The sequence below is a fragment of the Simochromis diagramma genome, unplaced genomic scaffold (genome assembly GCF_900408965.1).
Source record: "Simochromis diagramma unplaced genomic scaffold, fSimDia1.1 OVJJ01000247.1, whole genome shotgun sequence".
NCBI classification, from domain to species: domain Eukaryota; kingdom Metazoa; phylum Chordata; class Actinopteri; order Cichliformes; family Cichlidae; genus Simochromis; species Simochromis diagramma.
This window is the reverse complement of record NW_024386949.1, coordinates 1,864,625-1,877,523: the sequence shown is the minus strand read 5'-3', so window position 1 is coordinate 1,877,523 and position 12,899 is coordinate 1,864,625. Positions and strand designations below refer to the sequence as shown.

General features: G+C 38.6%; 1 protein-coding gene across 5 annotated transcripts in view; it reads left to right on the top strand.

The window, feature by feature from the left end:
* Positions 1–12,899, top strand: part of LOC120737682 (rho GTPase-activating protein 12-like) — a 58,637-nt gene that overhangs the window by 11,532 nt on the left and 34,206 nt on the right. The gene's annotated exons all lie outside the window — the stretch shown is intronic.

Sequence of the window (12,899 nt, the reverse complement as noted above, 5' to 3'; positions counted from 1 at the left end):
TTAGAACGAATGTAGCAACTATTTGTTATTTTAGGTGTTTGTGAAACTTTTCACATCAAGTGTTTAATATATGCAGACTATTTCTGAGCAGATGCTATTAGGTTTGCTAGTATATCAATTATCCTACTTTCTTCATAAAGTGTTATGAAGAACTTGAAAAGGGAACCTGAACCGGCCACACCCTGCTACAGAGCAGTATCTGAGCCCTCGTTTATACTCTGTTGCGGACATAGACACGGGCAGCTGGCGACATAATGGCTAAGTAGGCATTCCTGTTATTTTCCACTTCAAGCACAAAAACAAAGCAACGTGTATTGGTGCACTGCAGTGCAACGTCACATGATGACAAAAAACTGGCTGGCACTTGGACGTTGTCACAGACCTTCTTGGTCACTGTCCAAAGTGTGATGAATTTACATCACTCTGACCCGAGCAGACTCGAGTGGACTTGTGGTCGCAGAAAGTTTAAATGCCTAAATGATTCATATGCAGCACAGAGATTCGGTTTTCAGATAAAAAATCAGACCAGTATTCTGTTAAACAGAAATGGGTCATAAAGTGTTTTAGTTTTAAACTGTCGGTATGCCCAAATGACTAACATTAACATTAATTTGTTCAGTGTCAGCTGATTTTTGCCTCTAAACTTTATTTTGGATAACCTAATAATCTTTACCTGTCCTGGATTACTTAAACTTGTTCAAAACCTTTAATGTGTTCTGATAGCTTCAAAAATTAAAGACAAAACCAAGTCCCAAAAGAAAATTTTGCCCTCTTTTTTTTTTTTTTTTTTTTGCCTTTTATGTGTCTAACATTTTCCAAAGCCACAGTTTGATTACTGCAAGATAAACATTTCCTACACTTTATGTCATTTGTTAGCAGAGGCTAGAAGGTTGACTGTTAGTTTGGTTAAAAAATAACTTTTTTCAGTTAATCTCAGAGAATCAAGGGTAAAGAACTATTCTCATACTGCCTTATATTACACTAGCCACTGCATCCAAAGCGGAAACTCATAGTTTTTTTTTTTTTTTTTTTTGCCGCACACACACCTTTATGCTGAACGTGCACTGCAGGTATATCCAGTTAAAAGACACACATCTCCTGTTCCATGAACAGTTCAGCTGAACTTCTTTTCCTGTTCTTATTTTCCATTTCTAAGTTATTATTTGCACTACACATACACAAAAGTCAGCTCCTTCATTAGCACCATCATTACAAGTACAATAAAAACACTGAAAGAAACTCACATGTTTCGGCTTGAACCCGTGAGCAACACATTTGATCGTGTATTGAGTAATAAAGACACTGTCTTTACCTTCCCTGTGATAATAAAATGACAATTGTAGGATTTTTTTTGTCATTGACACGTCACGTCTTCTAAATGACTTATTTGTTTTACAACAGGTCATCTAGTTAATCTGTCAGCTGTAGTTTCATAGGTTTGGATCTCAGTATGATGCATCACGCACTGACGTAAGCATTGTTTCAGTATGTTGTGCGTAAAAAGGTTATCTGAAGGAAAGTCCTTTTTTACAAGTCCATGTATTTTCTGAATGCAGCCCAGTTCTCAATAGATCTCCTTCCTTGGTTATTGTGTCTGTGTGTATTTAAATGGAAGGACAAAGGTCAAAGCAGTCAAGCTTGTTTTTGGTTATGTATACAACCAGTCTGGCTTTGTGTGTCAGTAAACTCTGTGATTTTCTCTTTCTTAGGGCAAATACAACAACTCAGTCTCAGTGATTTTCACAACATTGGCCGTCTTGCTATGTACTTTATGCTGCAATTGACAGTCTCATAGCAGTTGGTGATGGCAGGGAGAAAGAACTTCCTTTTCATAGAAAAACATTCCCAGTAGAAGCAGGCTCAGGGTGGCTTTTTGCTTGTTGTGAGAATCAAGATTAAAAAGTGTATCCACTGTTGTGCAAACTGCATCAGCATCATTCCTGAAATATCTTCCTTATGAGAACAGACCTTTGCACAACAGAAACTGACACTTGAGGAGGAAATTGTATCGTGTATGTTGTGACCATAACAGCAGTGGCAGCTTTATAGGTGACGACATGATGAATGTTTCCTGAGAACTTTCCACCACTGTGGTAGCGATCAGACCCCCCTGACTCATCATGTGTTCCCCTGTTAAGCTCTGAAGACACACGCACATGCAAAAGCGATATTTCCAAAATATGTAGGGCAAGAGAAGTGGCCTGAGGCGTCCTGCTACTGGAAGGAAAAGATGTGATCTGGTGTTCTTCACTTACTGCCGCTGCTTGATAAGGATGTGTTATCTCTGAAAATCTGGATTCGCTCTGTGGTGTAGTGTCTTCCTGTGATTGTAGGCTTTTCATAATGGACCAGAACCAGTGTCATCAATGTGATCTATCAACCCATAACATAGTAATGATTCAGTGATTGACTATTCTTCAGGCCTGTAAAGCTCATGAAAGCCAGAAGGTGGACGCTTCCTACATAAATCCGGTGATGTGAAACTCATCCAGTGTTAGTGGGTTTGTTTTGTTTGTTTTTTCCTCAGTCCTGGCAGCAGGGTGCTAGTGACACAAACTCTGGGTTGAGTTAGGACTTCCTAAAACAAGCAGAGCCCTCATGTTGTTGCTTGTAAACAGTGGCATTGCCATAATCAAAACTGGCCTAAATCAGCAGGTATAGGAGGAAGAGAAGAAGTCAAAACCTGAATTAAAGTCATTTTCCAGGAGGTAAGGAGGTTTTCAGAACTGTTATCTTTCTCTGTATAATTTGACTCTCTGATCTTCTGCACTGATATACCATTACAGTTACAGTAAAAACCAACACGATCACATACTCGTATCTTGAACCTGGCAGTGCCGCGGCAGCATAAAAGTAAGGTTACAAAAATCAAGAGGTGCATGACTGACCGCAATGACACCAAAGTATGGCTTGCGCCTGCAGGCGTGTAGTGTCGTTCACTCATTGATGAAGAGTGTACTGGGCCCATTCGCCTTTTTGCTTCCCTGCAGCCTTTTAATTTAAAGTATAAAGAAAGAAGTAATGGATATAAAGCCAAAGCCGCAGTCTGAATGCAGGAAGGAGAGCTGTGTGTTTGTGTCCTGCTGCCAGGTCCTGTTTCTTATTCCCAGTTCATCCAGCTTTTGACAAGCTACTTGAGTAGGCTGTAGTTAGTGTGCCAAACACTTATCTGCTGTACTTGACCTGACACCAAGGCCCACTTTGTTACTACTTTTGTCACATGTCCTCCTTTAAACTACTGGCAGTATTTCATCATTACTTCATCTGTTCATCATTATCTCAGACAGCAGGGACGTTTTTTTTTAATGAAGTTTGGGAATGTTGTCTGTCCAAAATAGTACAGATGTATTCAGAGATGCATTCATCTGCAAGAAGAAGAGTTTACTCCTCTAGCTGTCACTTGAGCGTTTGCTCCAAGACTAGTGAATCACAACGACATTTTGCAAGCTTGAGAAATTCAGTAGTGAGAAAGAAATCCAGGCAAATTTTCTATGACATAAATGTGTGATGTTGTGCAAAAGCAATTTGCCTTGGCTGTGCAGACCTTTGTTGTAATAGCTTATTAGCTGTGTTGCACCATCCAATTTTAATTAAACATCTCTCTAAAGTGCTTTACAGTAAAGGCATGCTTTGTTGGGGGAGAGATGAAGTTACATATATGCCTTTTATGTGTCTAACATTTTCCAAAGCCACAGTTTGATTACTGCAAGATAAACATTTCCTACACTTTATGTCATTTGTTAGCAGAGGCTAGAAGGTTGACTGTTAGTTTGGTTAAAAAATAACTTTTTTCAGTTAATCTCAGAGAACCAATGGTAAAGAACTATTCTCATACTGCCTTATATTACACTAGCCACTGCATCCAAAGCGGAAACTCATAGTTGAAAGGTGACGTACTGCGATACTATTAGAGCAGTAAGAGAAACAATGCAGGTATGTTTGCAAAACATCGCTGACCTGTCACTGCATTAGTATTCCATTCCTTCTCGCAGTTTCCAGCTGAGATATCACTCGGTACTTCCATGCATACAGTTAAAACCTCTAGCAACACTGGATTGGTCATTGTATTCGCTGAAGGAGATGCTTCCCTCCTGCCACTGAATATAATGGCTGTCAGATCTTGCTGTGTTTTTAATTTGCTGCTTTACTGCACTCTCATTCGTTGCCTTTCATCATCCACCTTCCGTCGGGATCTTGATCGTCGGTCAGCATGTGGGGGAAAAACTGAAGCGCATACTATATGTCTACTATATTAAAAGCATTTTTTAGTCCAGCCTGGTCACCCTGACATCTTCTCTAGTGAAAAGACAGAGAGGGGTGTTAATTTGTATCCTTGTAGCAGCTCAAGTAGATAAGAGTGACTACTAGAGCTCCTTGATTATGGCAGAACTCATTTTTCCAGTTATTTTGCTGAATATTGAAGTCATGATTATTTAATATGATTGCAGAGTTTGAAAACCTTTTTTTTTTAATTTACTGAATGGGTTTCCAGGAATTTATAATGCTTCAAACTCAAATTAAATAAATGTGTACAGCACTAAGAGTGAAGTAAAACAAACGAAGGCAAAATAGAATGCCATCGAATCGTAGTTTCATCTCGATAACATTGTTTCAGCGATCAGTGAAATCCAAAATTGTAACTGATAATAAAATTAAGTTAATCGCACACCACCAGTGAAGCAGTTTTGTAATGCAGGAAAAGGGATGTGCTGAAAGTCAAAATGTTGTTTTGTGTCAGTGGACATTAAGTGTGTGTGGTATAGACTGTGACGCATTGACACATTGTGGTTAAACATTGCAGCTCAGTTATTGCCTGTGTTATTATTAGCTATTGTGTTATTAGCTGTTAGTTATTTGATCACATTCTTTGATAATGAATTATTTTTAAATGCTGCTGTTATCTGTGGCATTTGTATAACAGTCAATGTTAGATTTTTTTTTTTTGGAAATGTCTGAATTAAGGGATTATTTGCCAGTTTATTCTTACACAATAACATGCAGCCAGTTATTTTCTTGATCAAAGCAGCGAAAAACCACAATGGTTAGCGTTGCTGTCGTCTGTCTGTCTTACCACCTCGCTTGTTTACAACTTTCTATCAGAAGAATAGAGAGGGGTGTTGCTGCAGGCCTGGCTGTTGGTTGGGTGACTGCGTAACATCTGAAGACCAGCAGTTAACATTAATAAAATGCAAATAATTAGTTCAATTGTCTTGGAGTTAATTTATAACTCTGGGTTTTGTTTCCATTAGTGCTTCTTAACATTTGTGTTTCTCTTTATGTAAACTAGAACCTCTTTTAAAAAAAAACCAAAAAAAAAAAAAAACTTTTCAGCAACTTTTTATGGTGTCTTTAATCTAGAAACTCTGCTGAAGGTCTTAAAATTATGTAAATCAGCTGTTCTTTTGCTGTCTCACTTTTTAAAAGTAACATTTAAGAGTTACCAGCTTTCAGTACCCCCTCCTCTGATTGTCACAGTCAATTACACCCACTCAACCCTGCAGACTCCCATCGTTCTTAAATGGCAGCTGTAATCAACTAAAAACCTGTAATGACTCTCAGCAGGATGATTGATTGGAGGACTTCCTCATTTCTTTGATTACTTAGTGTGGCAGGAAGTTGAGATGGCAAGTGTGTGTCTTTACACCGTCACACCTTGTTTCTACATGACGTGGTTGAACATTGATGTGCATCTTTAGCACATGAAATAAGTATTTTAGTCATTCTCCGCACACTTACGCAAGCAGAAACACACACACACAGTCTATGCACTCTCATTAGCATGGACTCCTGTTTCTGTTCAGTTATGCAAAGACACATTCAAACAGACAAATTTGTACACACACACACACACACACAGCGTCTGAGAGATCTGTTAATAGGAGCCAGGCCATCTGCACTACTGTTAAATCTCTTTCTCTGCCTTATTAAAAAAGCTTATTATATCAAATGTTGGCAGGAGGATCCAAAGTCTTTCAGTTCCCAAATGTTTTCAGGGTTAGGACCCCAGATGGAAACATAATAAAAAATGGGCTCTACTTTGTAAGGATTTTAAATAAAGCATGAATTAGTTGCTGGAGAATATATTTTTCTATTAACAGATTAAAATAATAAATAAAATAATAATTTTTATAATAAATTATATTTAAAAAAAAAAAAGCTTTCACTGCTGATTTACAGCTCTTGAATTACAGCATCTGCTTACCTTTACTTAACTAAAGTTGAGAGAGAGGTTCCCTGAAAAAAAAAAAAAAGAACTTGCTATTTTTACCTACTTTCCACCGTTTTCCCCCTGACCTCTGCTGTATGTTCCTTTCTTCTTTTTTTTAACCTTATCATACTCCATCATGTTTCCTACCAGATTGTTGGTGGATTACAGTTGACCTTCTGTCAGAAACATACTTCTCATACATCTAGGTCACCATACAGCCATCCACATGACTGGTAGCTCAATGACAGGTTGTTTAGTATGGCTTCAACCAATAATACTTCTTTTATTAACAATTAACTGAGGGTTTTATTGAATCGTCCATTGCCTGTCACAGTTTAGAGAGGCTAAACCTACCTCTGCCACTTGCATGCTTTTAGCTAAAAAGGGGCTTTTAGCTTTTACTATACAGCATGCATAAAAGTACATACAGAGGAAACTTATACCTCATTTTCCCCACCAAATTACTAGTCCTAGACCTAGCTTGCATGATTTAATGAAAAAGGTGTCTTTGGTGCAATTATTGCCCTGTGTTTCTTGAGGATACTAATTTCTAATGGGAGTCAAACCTCAATATGACTTCACAGATGTGGCCTTTCAGGAAACTCTCAGCCAGTAAACAGCAGATCATCTGAAGAAAAAGAAGGTTAAGTCTCTGTGGAGTACTTCAGATGGCTGTGATGTCAGTTTGGATGCTCATCACCGATGCTATGAAGCAGCCCTGAGGACTTTATAGTACTCTTCTCAGCCTGGGACACACACACAAACACAAACCCACAGAGTTTCAGGGAGACTGGCAGCTGACCCTTTGCAGTGTGTTTGGCTGTTGTGTAACAGAGCAACGGCGAGGCCAGATTTTACACACTTAATTTGTGTCTCTGTCTGTTTTTCTTTTAACACTCTTCTATCCTGTTACCTTTGCCTTCAGTCAGATTCACCTGGGCCTCTTCAAAGCTCTGATTTGGCCGCTTCCACTTACCTTTTTATGTTGATACACTGCAGTCTTACCTCTCACTAACATTTAAAACATTTAAAAGTAATATCATTAACCTGCGACTTGAAACATAAAAAGGCTTCCAGTAAGGCCATTGAGTAATTTTAAAAAAATGCATTTCCAGTATAAGTTTTTTCTTTTCTTCTTTCTATAAAAATCCCTATACACATTAAAAGAAGACTGGAAAAAAATCATTACTTTTTTTTACTCACAAATTAGGTGACTTAAATCCAATATTGCCATAAAGCTGTCAAGCTCATTAATTTGGAATGATTTGCAAAGGGTCTTTAACAGCCAATGATTTCAGAGAGAGCTACTTGGCTATGAGACTTTTAGAGGGTGAATTTTGCTGGGTTTTTTTTTTTTTTGGAGGAGAAGGCATTCATAAACCTTCATAAACTCTGATGGTTGCATCATTAGGACATAGATAACTAATAATTAGTGCTAAGTACAGTAGAATTTCACTCATCAAACCTGGAGCACATTGTGTTCTAGTGTTTGTTACAGAATTTAATTAAAATGCTCCAAAAGGGACCAGCATCATAAGAGGTCCAGCTCAGTTATTCAGAGACTTGGCTGCAGTTAGCTGCATTGGCCTGTGTTAGCCCCTATCAGTCAAAGAAGCTGTGTTCCTAATTTTAAGCCTCATCAGTATCCAATCTGATGCACTAAAAACCTTCACCTATTCTAAAGTTTTATGGATGATAACGTAAGTCCCTTTTCATTGAAAAATGATACTGTGATTGTGTAGAGTCATAGCCGGAGTCGATACTGGTGACATGTCACCTCAGCATTAAAGACTGGTGCATCCACAGTTCTCACAAAGTCAGATGTCTAGTTTAGGAAAGTTGTGTGACAAGAATTTGATCAAAATTGTAGGAGTTGTGTTACATTTCACAGCCAAGATGCGAGTATTTGCAGCTTCCACACTGATGCAAAATCAGGCTTTTCTTAGTACAAGAGCTGCTCTCTGCCACATCATACTGTAGACTGATGAGCAATGAATGACTGAAGTTAGACACTGTAGAAATGCAACTCTCCCCGAAGTATAAATACTCTCCTTGATACTGACTTTCAGGGATAATCCAATGTAAACCATTGCTATTCTCTGTATTTCTTTGATTAGAGAGACAGATGAAACAGAAGACAGAGAGAGAGTGTGTGTGTTTGTGTGTGTTTGTGTGTGTTTGTGTGCACGCACTTCATGGAGCTTTTCTTAATCCCTCTGGGAGCTTCATTTGGATATGTATGTGTTTCTGTGTGTGTTTGGTTATTATGTCAGCTGCGATGTCCTGTGTTGTGCAGAGCGGCATTATGGGAGGGCAGGTCAAGCGGCGTGTGTCGTGGAAGCGCAGGGAGAGCGAGCATCACTAAGCTGTGTGTGTGTGTGCTCTCTCTCTCTCTCTCTCTGTCCCTCCCTCCCTGTCTTTTTATGTAAGGATGTGTGAGTGAATTGGAGTTTGTGTATGTGCTCACAGAGTGACATTATCTGGTTTGCCACAGTGACATGTCAGTCAGAGAGTTGGTGAATAGGCAGGGGCGGCTGCTTTTCTCTGCACCATCACTGTTCTCATCAGCAACGCCGGCTACAACACTTATTCTTCTGCAGCGGCAACTCAGCTACAGGACAGTATGTACCCAGATGAGAATGAGACGGTAAGACAGCCGCTTTATGTGTGCATACACTGGCAGGGGGATGCTCTTGAATAGAGAAATTTTGAAAAACTACATGCACATTTTTTGCCTAGTCAGCATAGCCTGCAGTGTGCTATACTCTGTTGTACCAAAGTAATGTGTTGCGCAGTGATTAATGCTCGCACATATTACTAGCGCATTGAAACTCTTGATAAAGCATCAAGCTGTTTGGGTTGCAGGAAGCACACATGCCAGCAGGCACTGCTGCATTTACAGAGTCTGTTGCAAAGAGTAAATTGTCTTTAAGTGAAGTGCTGCCTGTTTTGAATGTCGTCAGTCATGCTGCTGTATATAGTGATTTAGTTATTTATTTAGTTTTATCTTGTTTATGCAAGGATCTATTTTCTTACAGTTATATGCATAATCATACATTCTCATTCACAGCTCTGTTTTTCTTTCCATTCACAAAGCAGGTGATCTTGCAGCTTTAGCTCACAAGCTTTGGGCAGATTTGTGTTTATTATCCATTCTCTCAGTGTGAGTGTTCACAGTAATCCATACCATTGATTAGTGAAAATCTAGCTGCTTTTTACTCCCACTGATCCAGTAAACTCAGTAGCCGGAAGGGACACAGGGGAGGTTCAGTCTTATCCTGAGATGTTGGAACTGATGGTGCCATGGGACAGGATAGCTAAGAGGATGCGCTAAGCACTTGGTATGCTTCATTACATAAGCGCCAGCTACGTAACATTTGTTTGGACAGCTGGCTTGTGAGACGAGCTCGGGGCAGCAGTGATGATGGCAGAGAGGACAGGGATGAGGGTGGCAGACAGGGCAGAGTATCCTGTGACATGTAATTCGATTATAGATGCGCTGTATTTTAGAATGATAGTTTAACAAACAATGCTTAGTAAGAAAGTTATTAATCTTATGTTTTTAAATAATAATTTTTGGCCATTTATTGATTGTCATGAGTAGTGGGTGATTTGGGTTGTTTTTGTTTTTTTTGCCCTAAACCTTTAATACAACATGCATGCAAGACGCTACAATCAGCAGCTAAGATTTATTTATTTTTTTTCCCCTTGTAACTATAACATGCATTAAATGAATTCTCAGACCACAAATACTACAACATATTTACCTATATGAAAATAAATACCCCTCTAAAATGTCTCCTTTACTAGGTTTAAAGATGGACTTTCAGAAAATATTACAATTTTCACATTTAATGCAACATCCATTTAAAAACAAAAAAACAAAGACGATGGAGAGCCTGAGGTGAGAAAATATATCTTTAAAGGCATGAGATTTTCACATGTAGAGTTTTGACAAGCAGTAATATTTGTGATCCAAACTATTTTTCTACTTTCACGTTTTCACTCACCTGTAGTCATGCTGGCATCATTGCACCTAGAATAGCAGTGTATTTTATGAAGAATAAATGAGAAACTAAAAGTTTGCACTGCAGCTTTCACACTCTGCAGATCTATCCAGTGGACTTGCCAGTGGGTGGGTTCTGGTTGCCTGGCCACATGAAACTGTATACCTCTTCCACAACTGCAACATCAGATTATTATGTTAACATGGCACAGTTCCTAATTAGGGATATACCCAACTAAGCAAAAGGATGATTAAACTTTCGTGCCTTCTCACGTTGGCATCATAATAGTATTTATTGAAACTATACATAAATGATTCTCTATCTCTGTGAGGGGAGGCTTCAGTAAAGCAAAGTGTACAGTAAGACAGAACACACCCGTGACAGTTCTTTTAAAACTTCCTTTCCTTTATGTTATGATCAGTCATTTCCTAACCACCATGTATACCCGAGCAGCCACCGAACCACAATGAGCCGCTACGGTATGTAATCTCTTGGTCCAATATAAATAAAGGTTTGCTTTTGGCCCTACCCATATGTACTTGTTTGGCTGAGGACTGCTTGCACTATTAATTTCTGACTTTCCAGTAGAGTAAACCACCTGTGTGTGCACTTTGCCCTCTGCAAAGCTCAGAGTCAGAGATGATTAACTTGGCAGCATGGGAACATGATTTTATAGTTCTATACATCCAGCTTCAGTCTGGTTAATATAGCGTGGGTCTATGAGGAAATGTAGCCCTTGCATGCTATATTTAGGAGAAGTCCTAGAAATAAAGTGACTGTAAGAAATGTGATTTTTTTTTTTTTTTTTTTTTTTTTTTTTTTTTTTAAAGATAAACCAATTACACTGATACAGAAATATAAAGTTTTATGATTTTATTTATTTTAATAACATCGAGTTTGTAGTTCACCACAGCATCATTTCATAGCCCAGAATGGCAAAAGAATCAACATCCCTGCCTATAATCTTAAACAACACGCATTTAGTTGCCGATTCACAGGTCTATAACTAAGTAACGTCTGCCGTTGTCCTGTTTTTAAACCCCCCTCAAAGAAAGCCTCTAGGTGCAGGAGTTGTCAATAAGATGTGTTTAAGGGCCTTTTCATCCTCTGCAATTTATCAGTTTTTTTTTGAAGTTGTGGCTTTTTTTTTTTTCCAGATTTCATGTCTTTATTGCAATTTTTATAATAACTTTTTGCCAGATTTCCTTATTCACAGAACACACATATACAGTAGCTGTGTATATATAGTGCGTTTCTTCAGCTAAAGCTTAGATGCGGATAATGGAGTCAGACTTTAGTCTTTACCAACAAAGACCTACTTTCTCTTCACAGTCTACAGTGGGTTTCTAATGTGTCAGTGGGACACTGTATTCTCAGCAAATGAGTTTCTTTTTCAACTCTTACACAAAGCTCCACAGTTGAGCCCCTGCTGATTGTTAACTGTCTTCTTACAGTCACCCTGGCTTGAACTTAAATGGCAAATTGCTGGTGGCATCGGGTTCTTATTTTGTAGTTATATAAACCTTTGACAAATTCATGAAACAAGTTGGGACATGCACCTAGTATAATTTCTTCCCCGCAAAAGGAAAAAGAGCATACCTGCATGTTTCTTGAGGATGGGAATGCTTTTTTAGGCAGTCAACTGAAACACAGCCTGACGATGCTCTGTTTAACCACGTCAGTATGAAGGTTTGATGGAAAAAATGCTGTCTGACTAAAATGAAACCTTATCATTCAAACCTTAAAATAAAAATAAATAAATAAATCTGCCAAAAGATGAATAGTTTTTTTTGGAGAAATTTAAAAATTTGGCTGTTTGAGGTTGACAAAGAAAGGGTGGTTTAAAGAATAGCAGCTTAATAATAGCCAGACATCTTTTAGCTTATCAGTTCATCATAATAGCCAGACTGCCGGTAAAGAAAAAATACTCTGTGCCTCTTCCTGGTTATCATGTACTTGAATTTCGACAGGTTCGAACAACTCTTCATAGCTCAAGGCCTCCTTATTTACCTGATGTACCTATGACAGGTTTAGGCAAGTATTTGCTGAAATGCCTCGGCGTAGCTGAGTTAGCAGCTTGTAGCGTAGGCATAATTGTCTGAGAGTTGCAGAGTTAGTAATTGAAATTCAGAGATCTTTTCTTGAAATCAGGCTTATCTGCTGTCATCAGACAGATGTGGTTCAGCAAGTTTCATTATTAAAGTGCAGTCCAAAGATTGATTAATTAATCCTGAATGATTTTATCTTGCACTTCGAAGCTAGGAACAAGTTAGAACTACGGAGGGCAACTGCATGACTGGCTGACTGCTCAGATGACTGTGCTAGGTGTGTGTTGGTAACTCTTCCAGCAGTCACAGTTTATACACAAGTTTTATACAGTTTTATACACATGCTCTGAACTTGAATTTCATGAATGTCGGCTTGCACATTTCTAAATAAACAATTTGTAAAGACATTTGCTTTATATGTGGGATGTCCTGTTTAATTTTGGCTTAATAAAACATAAATGAACACACACAGAATGACTAGGGTCATTCTGGGGAACTGGCTGCACACTGTCAGCTCTTCTCCTGCAGGATAAAAGCTCCTTAACTTCCTGTTTATACTGGGCTCCTGCAGTAATTCCATTTCAGATTAGATTAGTAGATTATTCTGGGAGACCTGTATGCGCTTCCCTCCTGCTT